Source organism: Colobus angolensis, unplaced genomic scaffold (genome assembly GCF_000951035.1).
Source record: "Colobus angolensis palliatus isolate OR3802 unplaced genomic scaffold, Cang.pa_1.0 Scaffold432, whole genome shotgun sequence".
Taxonomy (NCBI): domain Eukaryota; kingdom Metazoa; phylum Chordata; class Mammalia; order Primates; family Cercopithecidae; genus Colobus; species Colobus angolensis.
In genome coordinates, this window is record NW_012117733.1 from 1,698,730 (window position 1) to 1,713,062 (window position 14,333).

Here is a 14,333-nt window from a genome sequence, read left to right on the forward strand (position 1 = left end):
TGTGGGCACCTGTAATCCCAGCTACTCAGGAGGCTGAGGCAGGAGAATCACTTGAAGTTGGGAGGTAGGTGTTGCAGTGAGCCAAGATCGTGCCACTGTACTCCAGCCCAGGTGACAGTGTGAGACTCCGTCTCAAAAAATAAATAAATTAAATAAATAAATAAATAAATTACAAAAAAATACAAAAATGCACTGGGCGTAGTGGCATGTGCCTGCTATTCCCAGCTGCTCCAGAGGCTGAGGCACAAGAATTGCTTGAATCTGGGAGGTGTAGGCTGCAGTGAGCCAAGATTGTGCCACTGCACTCCAGCCTGGGAAACAGAGTGAGCCTCTGTCTTAAAAAAAAAAAAAGATCTTGGCTTCACAGAGCTCTGAACCCATCGGAGAAATAAAATGTCCACACTGCCGTGCAACAGGTGGACCACCAGCATCACCAAAGTCACCGTCCCCCATGGACGGGTGCAGGACTGGGCTGGGGTCAGATGGGCTTCCTAGGTACACAGGAAGCAGTGATGGGAGGGGGTGCTGTCTGACAGCCCACAGCATCTGGCAGCTCATTGGTTTGTCTGCTCTGGAATCCTCTCCTGCTCTTGTTCATTCTGGCCATGGTCTCTCCTGCTTCCAAACAGATGGCTGAGAGGGGCAGCATGTTGTGGGCCAGAGCTGGGCCTATCAGAGGCCTTCCCAAATCCAGCATCCAGCCTGGGGCAGAGGCAGGAGTAAAGCCTAGTTTCTCTGGTGGTGGGGCCCTGAGGCCACTGGGAGCTGCTTCACCAGTGGTTTAGCTACAAAAACCAGCAGCTTCCCCGCCCCAGGATGGGATGGTCGTGGGCTTAGCAGGCAGGAGGTTATTAAGGAGTGTTGTGGGGTCCACACCCGTGAAAGGGAAGGTGAGGGGGCAGGAGAGGGTCGGGGAGAAGCCATGCTGCCAAGGAGGCGAAGGCCAGCCCAAGGACGCTCTGCAGAGCTAGAGGAGTCCTTCGGCACAGTAGTGGGAGAGCCCTGGAGCTTAGTACTCCTGGGATGTACTTAGTACTCCACAGTGATGGCTGTGTCCTGGGAAGAGCTCAGCCTTGCACCAGCACACCTCTGCAGCTGACGGCCTGCCAGCTGCACTCCCAGTGTCGGGGTGAAAGGTTACTTCTGAGTGGCATATCCTAACACCCAGCACTGTTCCCCTTTTCTGAAGCTATTTTTCAACTGAATTTTATTGCCAAGAGTCCTGACCTTTTGAAGGGAAAATTGCTCTTTCTGGTTCAAAGCGGTCATGGTGCTTCATGCTGGCTGTCATGGAAAAGCACCAGGTGACCACAAGAAAAGAAGTGAGCTGACTTTGGGCACACTGTCTATAAGAAGCACTAATTTAAAATGTCTCTATCTATCTGTCTATCTATGTATCTATCTATCTTTTTTTTTTTTTTTTGAGACAGAATCTTGCTCTGTTGCCCAGGCTAGAGTGCAGTGGTGTGATCTCAGCTCACTGCAACCTCCACTTTCTGGGTTCAAGTGATTCTCCTGCCTCAGCCTCCCGAGTAGCTGGGATTACAGGCGCCTGCCACCACGCCTGGCTGATTTTTGTATTTTTAGTAGAGACGGGGTTTCACCATGTTGGCCAGGCTGGTCTCGAACCCCTAACTTCAGTTGATCCATCTGCCTCGGCCTCCAAAAGTGCTGGGATGACAGGCGTGAGCCACCATGCCTGGCCCGTTTTCCACGTTATAGCTTAATAACATTTGTGAATATATACTATAACAACAAAAAAGAGTACATTGAACTATAGAATGCTATGCAACTGTTAAAAAGAATGAGTTCTGCTGGGTGCAGTGGCTCACACCTGGAATCCCAGCACTTTGAGGGGCCGAGGCAGGTGGATTGTGTGAGTCCAGGAGTTAAAGACTAGCCTGGGCAACATGGTGAAACCCCATCTCTACAACAAACAAACAAACAAACAAAATAACATTATCGGAGTATGGTGGCACATGCCTGTAGTCCCAGCTACTTGGGAGGCTGAGGTGGGAGGATCACATGAGACCAGGAGGCAGAGGTAAAAGTGAACCAAGATTGTGCCACTGCACACTCCAGCCTAGGTGGCAGAGTGAGACCCTGTCTCAAAAGATAAAATAAATAAAATAAACTTGCAAAAAAAAAAAAAATGAGTTAGAGGCCAGGTGTGGTGGCTCCTGCCTATAATTCCAGCACTTTGGGCCAGGAGTTCAAGACTAGCCTGGACAACATGGTGAGATCTCACCTCTAAAAAAATAAAAGAAAATAAAACAGCCAAGCATGATGGTGAGCACCTGTAGTCCCAGCTACTCAGGAGGCTAAGGCAGGAGGATCACTTGAGCTTAGGAGGTAGAGGCTGTAGTGAGTCATGATTGTACCACTACACTCCAGCCTGGGCAACAGAGTGACACCCTGTCGCAAAAAAAAGAAGAAGAAGAAGAAGAAAGAAGACAGGAAGAGGAAGAAGAAGAAGGAAGAGGAAGAAGAAGAAGGAAGAGGAAGAGGAGGAGGCAGAGGAGAAAGAGAGGAAGAGGAAGAGGAGGAAGAACAAGAAGAGGAAGAAGGAGGAGGAGGAGGAGAAAGAAGAGAGGAAGAGGAATAGGAAGAAGAGGAAGCAGAAGAAGAAGGAGGCGGAGAAGAAAAGATCCAGTTTGGCAGCTCCCCTAGTTTGACATCCGTGAGTTTCTTCTCCTCACTGGTGTGACTGACATCATTTTGGAGTCCTGGTCACTGTGCTGGCCAAGGGAGGCTATGTAGAATATTTCTGGAAAGACACAAGAAACTATTAACACTGGGGAGGTCTGGGTAGAAGGAACACATCCTACTTCTCACTGTATAGGCTTAAGGATTATTTGACTTTAAAAATATGTGTGTTATTTTTAAATCAAAAATTAAGTAACAAAATATGCAATCTTGGCATGTTAAGGCAGAACTCTGCAATGTAAGTTTTCTGCCATTTTAGAAATGTTGGAATCGCAGTCAGAGCAGTTCTCTCCTGCCACCCACGCTGAGCGGCAGAGTTAATTAGCTGCTTTCATGCACCCCGTGAAGGGAGGGGAAAGTTTTTGTGCAACATAGGATGCCCAGGTGCTTCCCAAGAAGAACAAATGCCGGGTGACCTCAATGTGCACAGCAAGCAGCTAATGCCCCTCTTCAGGCAGTTCTCCTAGGGGGCGCTTGGACGTTGAGTTGGATGAAGGCCTGAGGCAAGCCCCTCAAAGCTACATCCCAGGACACTTTTTATCCTGCAATCTGAGGAATTTTTGGTACTGGCATGAGGAAAACCCCTGGGAAAAAAGAGCCCCAAGAAGCCTACCATGTGACAAAAGTGGGAGGATAGAGCTGTACCACGTGGAAGGTATGAAACCTCATGGCACATCCCAGATGAGTGGAAATTCTTCTTCTTCTTCTTTTTTTTTTTTTTTTTTCCGAGACAGCCCAGGCTGGAGTGCAGTGGTATGATCAATGGCTCACTGCAGCCTCAACTTCCCAGGCTCAAGCAATCCTCCTATCTCAGTCTCCTTAGTAGCTCAGACTAGAGGTATATACCACCATGCCCAGCTACTTAAAACAAATTTTTTTTTAGTAGAAATGGGGTCTCGTTATGTTCCACAGGCTGGTCTTGAATTCTTGGCCTCAAGTGATCTGCCCGCCTTGGCCTCCCAAAGTGCTGGGATTACAGCCATGAGCCACGATGCCCAGCTGGAATTTCGGTTTTTTTTTTTTTTTTTTTTTGAGACAGGGGCTGGAGTGCAGTGGTGTGATCTTGGCTCACTGTAACCTGTCCCTTCCGTGCTCAAGCGATCCTCCAGCCTTGGCCTCCCGAGTAGCTGAGACTACAGGCTCCGGCCACCATACCCAGCTAATTTTTGTTTTTTTTTGTAGGGGCTGGGTTTCACCATGTTGCCCAGGCTGGACTTGAACTCTTGAGCTTCAGTGATCCACCTGCCTTTGCCTCCCAAAGCGCTAAGATTACCACACCTGGCCTGGAAATTCTTAATTATGCCACATTTCCAAACAACATGCCTTCTCATGCCAGCAATCTGGAAACTTTCAAAGGTGGTAGGGATGATGGGGCCGTGGGGGCAAATGCCCCAAAGAAAGGGACAGAAAGAAGGCAAGTAAAGTAGGGAAGGGAGATGGGCGCGGTGGCTCACACCTGTAATCCCAGCAATTTGGGAGGACAAGGCGGGTGGATCACCTGAGGTCAGCAGTTCCAGATCAGCCTGGCCAACACCACGAAACCTTGTCTCTACTAAAAATACAAAAATTAGCTATGTGTGGTGGCACACACCTGTAGTCCCAGCTACTTGGGAGGCTGAGGCAGGAGAACTGCTTGAACCTGGGAGGCAGAGGCTGCAGTGAGCCAAGATTGTGCCATTGCACTCCAGCCTAGGCAACAGAGCAAGACTCTGTCTTAAAAAATAAATAAATAATGAAATAAAATAGGAAAAGGGGAGAACAAGAAAAGGTGTGGGAAAGAGATGAGGAGAGAAAACAGGATTTGTCTTGATAATTCCAGGACAAACTGAGTGGCCCACTGACCTATCTTTTAATCTCCCAGCCATCTGCTCCTACCAGTTACTGCTGCCTAAATGCTGATGTGAAAAATAAAGTTTTGCTTAAAATAATAAAATAATGCTATCCAGAAAAGCTTTAGGTATCAAGCGTACAGAGTCAGTGCATATATTTAACTTGTATTTTGGCTGTTCTCTTTTTTTGTTTGTTTTTTTTGTCGCCCAGGCTAGAGTGCAGTGGCGCGATCTTGGCTCACTGCAACTTCTACCTCCTGCATCTGCATCCAAGTGATTCTCCTGCCTCAGTCTCCTGAGTGGCTGGGACAACAGGTGCGCACCACTAAGCCTGGCTGATTTTTGTATTTTTAGTAGAGACAGGGTTTCACCATGTTGCACAGGCTGGTCTTGACCTTCTGACTTCAGGTGATGCGCCTGCCTCGGCCTCCCAAAGTGCTGGGATTACAGGCGTGAGCCACCGCGCCTAGCCATTAGCTGTTTTCTTCCTGTGCCAACAAATAAGATAGTAAGTAAAGCACACAAGCTGGTCGGGTCAATTTATCAGTTTGGTCTCCTGCAAAACAAAGATAAAACCCATTGACAGCTTTTCCGTGTGAATAATGGCACGGAAGTCACAGGACTGAACGTCGAAGAAATTCTCTGGGTCTAACTTTCAACCTTCAAAACATAAAGCAAGGCTTCACAAAAACACAATGTTGATAGGATCCCACTGGAAGAGAAATTTAATTTAATTAACCCAGAGATGACAGTTTAGGAGACAAGTTATATAAACATTTTTAGCTATAGGTTTCCTAGTGGAGAGATTAAATGGGATCTCAAAAGTGCTTTCTGTTCTTATTCTAGGGTCTAGTGGTTCTAAATTGTTTGACGATTTGGGGTTGGAGAGGTGAACTAGGAACAGCAACTTGACAAGTCAGCGCTGCAACTGTGACGGGAAGACTGTTTCACGACAGCACAGAAACACGAGGGTGGGCTCATCTGCTCAGGAAGAATGGCCAGAGTAAGGGTCACCGTGCAGGTCCACATACAACAGGCTTTGAAGCACGTCTTTGAAACTAACACAGGCCTGGGTTAGTCCCTGTCTGGAAGGTGCTTTCATTTTCATGGAAGAGAGGCGGTCTCTTGCTTTTAGATGCTTGCTTGAGAAGCCAGGTGTGCCCCTCTGGCCATAGCAAGCCAGAGCAGCCAGGGAGGTCAGCGCAGTGCCTTTCACCATCCTCCATCTCAGTTTCCATGGGCCAGGTTTGTTCTCTGTGCTGGAGTCCTTGGATCCAGGGACTTTCTTATTTAATTGTTTTTTTTTTTTTAACTTTTTTTTTTTGAGATGAAGTTCCACTCTTGTTGCCCAGGCTAGAGTGTAGTGGCGCGATCTCGGCTCACTGCAGCTTCTGCCTCCTGGGTTCAAACGATTCTCCTGTTTCAGCCTCCCAGGTAGCTGGGACTACAGGCATGCACCACCACGCCTGGCGAATGTTTGTATTTTTAGTAGAGACAGGGTTTCACCACGTTGGCCAGGCTGGTCTTGAACTCCTGACCTCAGGTGGTCCACCCGCCTCAGCCTCCCAAAGTACTGGGATTATAGGCGTGAGCCACCATGCCCAGTCTTCTAAAAAATTATTATCATTATTACTATTATTTAATCTTCCTGTCTGCTATCAAAGGATCCAGGGACTTTCTTATTTAATTTTTTTTTTTAATCTTCCTGTCTGCTATTGAAAGATCAGGGACTTTCTAACTCTACATCCCCACTGGCAATGCCTGCCGTTGGGGGTGGGGACTGGGAGGGTTTGCAGGAGGGCTCCTGGACCCCGGCTGCACTTTGTACACATCTTCAGCTAGCGCCCCATATCTACCCTAGCTCAAGCCTGTCCAGCAGAGACAGCCGCTCCCTCAGGCCCCCTGTTTTTCCTGGGCTCCTGCAGCTCCAACGAGTTTGCTTCTTACGTCTCTCCTCTATGCCGGCCTTCAGATATTAATGTTCTCTGGTCTGTCATAGTTAACCGTCTACCTTCTTTGAGGATTCTATCAGCTTCTTTCAACTGCAGATCTCCTGTCTCTTTGAATTCATTTGTTAATTTTTTAAAAAATTCTTTTAATGCCATTTTAGCAGACTTTTGGGAGAGAATCAAGATAAAGGCATGTGTTCAATCTGCAAAATGTCATCTCAAGATCACTTTTGTATGTTGTTACTGTTTTCTTACTGCTTCCTCACCCCCGCTACACAGTCAATCTCTTCACAGTTAAACTTGACTCATGCACTTAAATATAAGTGTATTTTGAAAATGTATGTAACTGCTGGGCACGGTGGCTCATGCCTGTCATCCCAGCACTTTGTGAGGCCAAGGCGGGCATACCACCTGAGGTTGAGAGTTCGAGACCAGCCTGACCAACATGGAGAAACCCCGTCTCTACTAAAAATAAAAAATTAACCGGGCGTGGTCGCGGACACCTGTAATCCCAGCTACTCGGGAGGCTGAGGCAGGAGAATCACTTGAACCCAGGAGGTGGAGGTTGCCGTGAGCCGAGACTGCACCATTGCACTCCAGCCTGGGCAACAAGAGCAAAACTGTCTCAAAACGAAAACAAAAACAAAAACAAACAAAAACATATCACATGTACGCATCTTAAAATTTTACAATAACATTATTGTAAAAACATCTCATTCAGCTTCTTACTTGTCTCATTCAGTAACTATTTTCCAGCTCTCGCCTCCACTGCCGCTACGTCGCACTTTAGTCCTGATTGCTACAGGATTGTACATCGTATTTCACTTATCCATCCTTTTAGGAGGGGCAAGTAGCTTACCTTTAACTCTGCTACCATATATTACAATCGAGTAAACATTTTAGCATGTCTTCTTATGTGTCAGAACATTTATTATTTTATTTTATGTTTTTGAGGTGGAGGCTGGCTCTGTCACTCAGGCTGGAGTACGCTGGCACAATCTGGGCTCACTGCAACCTCTGCCTCCCAGGTTCAAGCCATTCTTCCACCTCAGCCTCCCAAGTAGCTGGGATTAGAGGCACTCGCTACAGTGCCCAGCCAATTTTTATATTTTTGGTAGAGACAGGGTTTTGACATGTTGGCCAGGCTGGTCTCAAACTCCTGACCTCAGGTGATTCGCAAGCCTTGGCTCCCAAAGTGCTAGGATTACAGGCATAAGCCACCCCACCCAGCCTATTTCTTTTTATTTTTGAGACAAGTTCATGCTGTGTCACTCAGGTTGGAGTGCAGTGGCACGATCACAGCTTACTGAAGCTTCGGCCTCCAGGGCTCCAGTGATCTCCCTACTTCAGCCTCTTGAATAGCTGGGACTGTGCCACCACACCTGGCTAATTTTTGTATTTTTTGTAGAGATGGAGTTTTGCCATGTTGCTCAGGCTGGTCTCGAACTTCTGGGCTCGAACCATCTACCCGCCTCAGCTGCCCAAAGTGCTGGGATTACAGGCATGAGCCACCACACCCAGCTAGAAAATTTATATTAGATATATACCTAAGAATAGGTTGTGGGGACATAGGATTTACACATATTAAATTTAACTACCAGGTTTATTTCCAAAACGGTGGTGGCAGTGAAAATTTCTGAAACCGTAACATGTCAATTGGCGCTGGGACTCTCCCAGAGGAGAACGGAATATGCAAATTTATATGACCATGGAACTCTTTCCTTGAAAAGCATCCTGAAGCTCTATTTCCTCACAGAATGCTGGGAGATACTGCTGTTGATTAAACGGGAATGGAGCACTGTTCGGGAGATGGGGAAAGATTAGTTTCTATTGAGCCATCTTTTTTTTTTTTTTTTTTTTGAGACGGTGTCTCGCTGGCTGGAGTGCAGTGGTGCCATTTTTTTTTTTTTTTTTTTTTAATGCCCGGCTAATTTTTGTATTTTTACTAGAGACGGGGTTTCAGGCAGGTCTCAAACTCCTGACTTCGTGATCCACCCGCCTCAGTGTCCTAAAGTGCTGGGAATACAGGCGTGAGCCACTGCACCCAGCCTGGAAAGATTAGTTTCTATTGAGTCATCTTTTCTTTTTTTTTCTTTCTTTTTTTTTTTTTTTGAGATGGTGTCTCGCTCTGTCACCAAGGCTGGGGTGCAGTGGCACCATCTTGGCTCACTGCAACCTCCTCCTCCTGGGTTCAAGTGATTCTCCTACCTCAGCCTCCCGAGTAGCTAGGACTGCAGGCACATGCCACCACACCCAACTAATTGTTATATTTTTAGTAGAGATGGGGTTTCACCATGTTGGCCAGGATGGTCTCGATCTTGTGACCTTGTGATCCACCCAGCTCAGCCTCCAAAGTGCTGGGGTTTAGGCATGAGCCACTCTGCCTGGTTGGAGCCATCTTGTTTTTAACCTAACAGGGTCGTGGTATATAACGTTCCCTGCAGAGCAAGTCCTTATTTGCTGTCTAATGCAAAAACTTGCTTTTCTGTTATCTGGGAAAAGACAAAATGATCTTCCAAATACTTTGTTGTTAATTTCTAATAGGAGTCAAGACTCACCCTGGGATTTTTTTCCACAGCTGTAAGCAAATGAAATTCAGTGATCAAAACTGTGACTATTCCAGTAAAACAGGCGCCTTTGTTCACCAACTACTGATAAGAATACCAAGACTAGCATTCAGTTCAGACAAGCAGATAACAACATATTGTTACAAAGACAGGACTGATTTTAACTTTTTTTAAAAGCCAGGGCCTTACTCTGTCACCCAGGCTGGGGTGCAGTGATCTTGGCTCACTGCAACCTCCACCTCCAAGGCTCATGCCATCCTCAAATGATCTTTCCAACTCAGCCACTGCACCCGGCTAACTTCTATATTTTTTTGTAGAGATGAGGTTTCATCATGTTGCCCAGGCTGGTCTTCAACTCCTGGGCTTGGGGGTCCACCCATCTTGGCCTCCTAAAAGTGCTGGGATTATAGGCGTACGCTACTGCACTTGGCCTGATTTTAAGATTTTTTTTTTTTTTCTTTGAGACCGAGTCTCGCTCTGTTGCCCAGGCTGGAGTGCAGTGGTGCAATCTTGGCTCACTGCAACCTCTGCCTCCTGGATTCAAGTGATTCTCCTGCCTCAGCCTCCCGAGTAGCTGGGATTACAGGTATGCACCACCATGCCCGACTAATTTTTTGTATTTTTAGTAGAGACGGGGTTTTGCCACGTTGGCCAGGCTGGTCTTGAACTCCTGACCTCAGGTGATCTGTCCACCTCAGCCTCCCAAAGTGCTGGGATTACAGGCATGTGCCACCACATCCGGCCTGATTTTAAGATTTTTACATAAAAAATAGTGATTAGCTATTGAAGGTAAAATGGCTTTGAAAATTTATCAAGTGACAATCCAAAGTAGGGTATTTGGAAGATAACCTGTCCTAACCATTAAATCAATCCAGAACTGAAACAGAACCTCTGTGAAGACAGGGCCCAATTCTCCTAGTTCAGAAAGGCCTAGCCCAGCACCTGGCACAGAGGAGACACAATCACAAGATGTCGAAGAAATAAATTTAAAAATTGGATATTTTCAGTTTAAAGACCTTATGGTGGAAGATTTTCAATTAAAGATTGTTTTCTCATATTCTGCTTATGTAAGATTAAATTTTTTTTTTTTTTTTTGAGATGGAGTTTCGCTCTTTCACCCAGGTTGGAGTGCAGGGGCGCTATCTCAGCTCACTGCAACCTCCGCCTTCTCGTTTCAAGTGATTCTCCTGCCTTAGCCTCCTGAGTAGCTGGGATTAGAGGTGCCTGCCATCACACCCAGCTAATTTTTTTGGTATTTTTAGTAGGGACGGGGGTTTCACCATGTTGGCCAGGCTAGTATTGAACTCCTGACCTCATGATCTGCCCGCCTCATCCTCCCAAAGTGCTGGGATTACAGGCGTGAGCCACTACTTCTGGCCTGGATTAAATTTTTTTAAAGGTATGTAGATATCCTAAATATATCTCTGGGAAAATGTCCCCTAAATCACCCAAGAGTCAGGGTACATAGAGTCAGGATAGAAGCTTCATGTCTAGGATTAAGGACATGGAACTGACACCTGCACTAGGATATCCGTCCATTCCTCTTTTCTGGGAAGTGGCCATCCTTTCCACAGGCATGGATTTCTGGCAGCCATACTTCTGTCATGTAATACTATTAATACCTGGCTATGATTAATTGAATCAAGTTGGATGCAGGCCCCAAGTTGGGCCAATCAGATTATCTCCTCTGGAAATTTGATATTGAATGATGAAAACCAAGCTAGTCTAGCTCAGTGGTTCTCCACCAAAGGCAATTTTTGCCCACTGGGGACACTGGCAATGTCTGGAGACGTGATGATTCTCACAGCTTGGAGGTGGAGTAGAGTGGGTGCTACTGACATCCAGTGGGTAGAGGCCAGGGACGCTGCTAAACATCCTATTATGCACAGGACAGCCCCTGACAAAGAATGACCTGGCCGAAAATGTCAATTGTGTCAGGCTGAGAGACTTGGCTCTCGGTTTGAGCTCTAGGTTTGAGCAAGGGAAGCCGACAAACTCAACCACAGAGAAAGAACAGAGAGGAGCTGAGCTTAGACACAGTGAGTATTCTAGTGCCTGATTCCACTTCCTTCCAGAGACCGGATTACATTTTTGCCCCTTTATGCTTCTAATAAATTCTCTTTTATACCTAAGATAGCTGGATGTGGTTTTAGTTAACTTGTAATCAAAATCTCTCTCTCTCTCTCTCTCTCTCTCTCCCTCCCTCCCTCCCTCTCTCTCTCTCTTTCTATTTTGAGATGGAGTCACGTTCTGTTGCCCAGGCTGGAGTGCAGTGGAATGATCTCAGCTCACTGCAACCTCCACCTCCTGGGTTCAAGTGATTCTCCTGCCTCAGCCTTCCAAGTAGCTAGGACTACAGGTGCCCGCCACCATGCTCGGCTAATTTTTGTATTTTTAGTAGACACGGGGTTTCACCATGTTGGCCAGGCTGGTCTTGAACTCCTGACCTCATGTGATCCTCCCACCTCAGCCTCCCAAAGTGCCGGGAATTACAGGCATGAACCACCGTACCCGGTCCAAAATCACTTTAATTAACACAAGAAGTATTCAAGTGAATGACTAAAGTGACCTAAGAAACATTAAGGCCTGGGCAGCTTAGAGATCATTCTAGTCTTTAAGATGATACAAAGAAATTAAATGAAATAGTCAGTGGTCATTGCTTATCCATGATAGTCGTGCTAGAATGAGTTGAAGCTTTTTGAAGATCAAATGCATGTACGACATGCCTGCACCATGCTTACCTGTCTTTTGGGAATCAGGACACCTGGCTGACTCGCTCTGCCACTATGCCCAAGCCCCACTCAATGCCACCAACTCCTAGTCCTTCTATACAAAGCGCCCCACAGAGCTGCTACTAATTACACACTTCCAAGTGATTTCTATTGGAATCGTATTTTCTGTTTCTGTGTGTATATCAGTTTAGGTGCTGATTTCATTCCCCTACGTACAGAAATGCAATAAACATTGTGTTCTATGGCAAATAATATACTTTGGATATTTGTCCCCTCCTAATCTCATGTGGAAATTTGGTCCCCAGTGTTGGAAGTGGGGCCTGGTGGGAGGTGTTTTTGGATTGTTTAGGAACAGATCCATCATGCATGTCTCAGGGCCATCCTCACGATCATGAATCAGTTCTCGCTATTAGTTCCTGCAAGAACTGGTTGTTGAAAGGAGACTGGCACCTTTGTCTTTCCCTTCCTTCCCCTCTCACTATGTGATCTCTGCACATGGCACCCCTTTGCCTTCTCCCATGAGTGGAAGCTTCCTGAGGCTTCACCAGAAGCAAATGCTGGCGCCATGGTTCTTGTACAGCCTGCAGAACCACGAGCCAAATAAACCTCTTTTCTTCATAAATTACCCAGCTTCAGATGTTCCTTTATAACAACATAAATGGACTAGAACTGCAAGCCACTGGAAATGGTCTTAAGAAAAAAAAAAAATCAAACGTAAAAAAAATTTATTAGTCAGCCTCCTGAACCAGAATAAGTTCAGAGCAACTCCTGGAAATGGACTTTGATATTCAGTTTTTTCTCAGAAGTTATTTTTTCCTTTATCTAAGTTGCAGAAATATTGTCAATGAATTCATTTGTCTACATGTATGGTTTCTTAATCATTTTGGTGTCATTGACCCTTTTGGGATAATGGAGCTTCTCTCTGAAGAAAATGCCCATCCATTGCAATTATACTCAAGTTAGGAACCCGTGCATGAACTACTTTTTCTTTTCTTTTCTTTTCTTTTTTTTTTTTTTTGAGACAGAGTCTTGCTCTGTCACCCAGGCTGGAGTGCAGTGGCATGATCTTGGTTCACTGCAACCTCTGCCTCCTGGGTTCAAGCAATTCTCGTGCCTCAGCCTCCCAAGTAGCTGAGATTACAGCTGTGCACTACTGCACCTGGGTAATTTTTCATATTTTTAGTAGAGAAGGGGTTTCACCCTATTGGCCAGGCTGGTCTCAAATTCCTGACCTCAGGTGATCTGCCTGCCTTGGCTTCTCAAAGTGCTGGGATTGCAGCTGTGAGTCACTGTTCCGGGCCCACTAAATACTTATTAACTGCCTACTTTGAACTAGATGGTGATAAAAAAAAAAAAAAAGATTAATACTGTAGAGTTCTACCCCTGAGAGGAACACAACTAAAGAGTACAGAGCAGCAAACACCCAGTTACAACCCAGGGTGATATGTGGTAAGAGAATACTATGGGAACCCAGCATAGAGGAATTTCATCCAGATTAGGGAATCCAGGAAAGATCCCTGGGGGCTATGACATCTATACTGAGACTTCAAGCAAGTAGGAGAAAGCAAGGCCCACCCGGAGGATGGGGGACAGAGGGAAAAAACATGCAGAAGGAAAAGAGCATGGCAGGTGCATGGAACACAGAAATGTTTGGTGTAGCCAAGCCAATCACTGGTCTGTTAGTTCCCAGCTCCATTCTTGACCTCCTCTGTATATCTGGGACTGAGAGCCTGCAAAACACATTTCCCAGATCCCTTTGCTAACTGCCTTCTGGCCAGGTGCTGCCAATGGAAGGCACGGGTGGAAGACTGGAGCCAGGAGGAAGAGAGACACCATGTCCCCTGCTTTGGTGGCACTGCCACTAGTGGTAGCAGCCACCCCAGTGAGTGGGGACCCCGGGGCCCAGCAATAGCTGCGGCAGGAGTCACTTCAGTAGCTTCAGAGACAGAAGGATTCTGGCAGTGGCAGTAATGGTGGTAGATGACCTCAAGTTCCACTGGCCTCAGCAGCACAATCATTGGGGAAAACCATTGCCAAGCACAGGGCAACAGCAGTTTCCCTCTTGCTCCAGCCTCGAGTTTCAGGCAGTTCTACATTTGTGGGCAATCTTATTCTTTGACCCTCCAGCTCTTTGAGCAGTTTTGAAATCAATTCCCTACATTATCTCTGTTTAAAATACTTAAGAGTAGTTCCTGTCTTTCTGACTGGATGCTGACTGCCACAGCAACTGCATCAGAAACTATGATGAGTAGTTCCAGCTACTCGGGAGGCAGAGGCGGGAGGATTGCTTGAGCCCAGGAGTTCAAGGCCAGCCTGGAAAACATAGTGAAACCCCATCTCCAAAAAAAGAAAAAGAAAAAAAAATGAACGTGATGAGGGGTGGAGGAGGGTTGCGGTTGGAGATTTGGTGGAATAGGTCATTCAAACCCAGATCACTCAAGCGCATGTTAGGAAATGACCAGGTGTATGGACTTTATCCTAACAGCAACCCACGAAAGATCCTAAAGACATGGTCAACTTGGTCACTTCTGATTTTTATAAAGATCACTT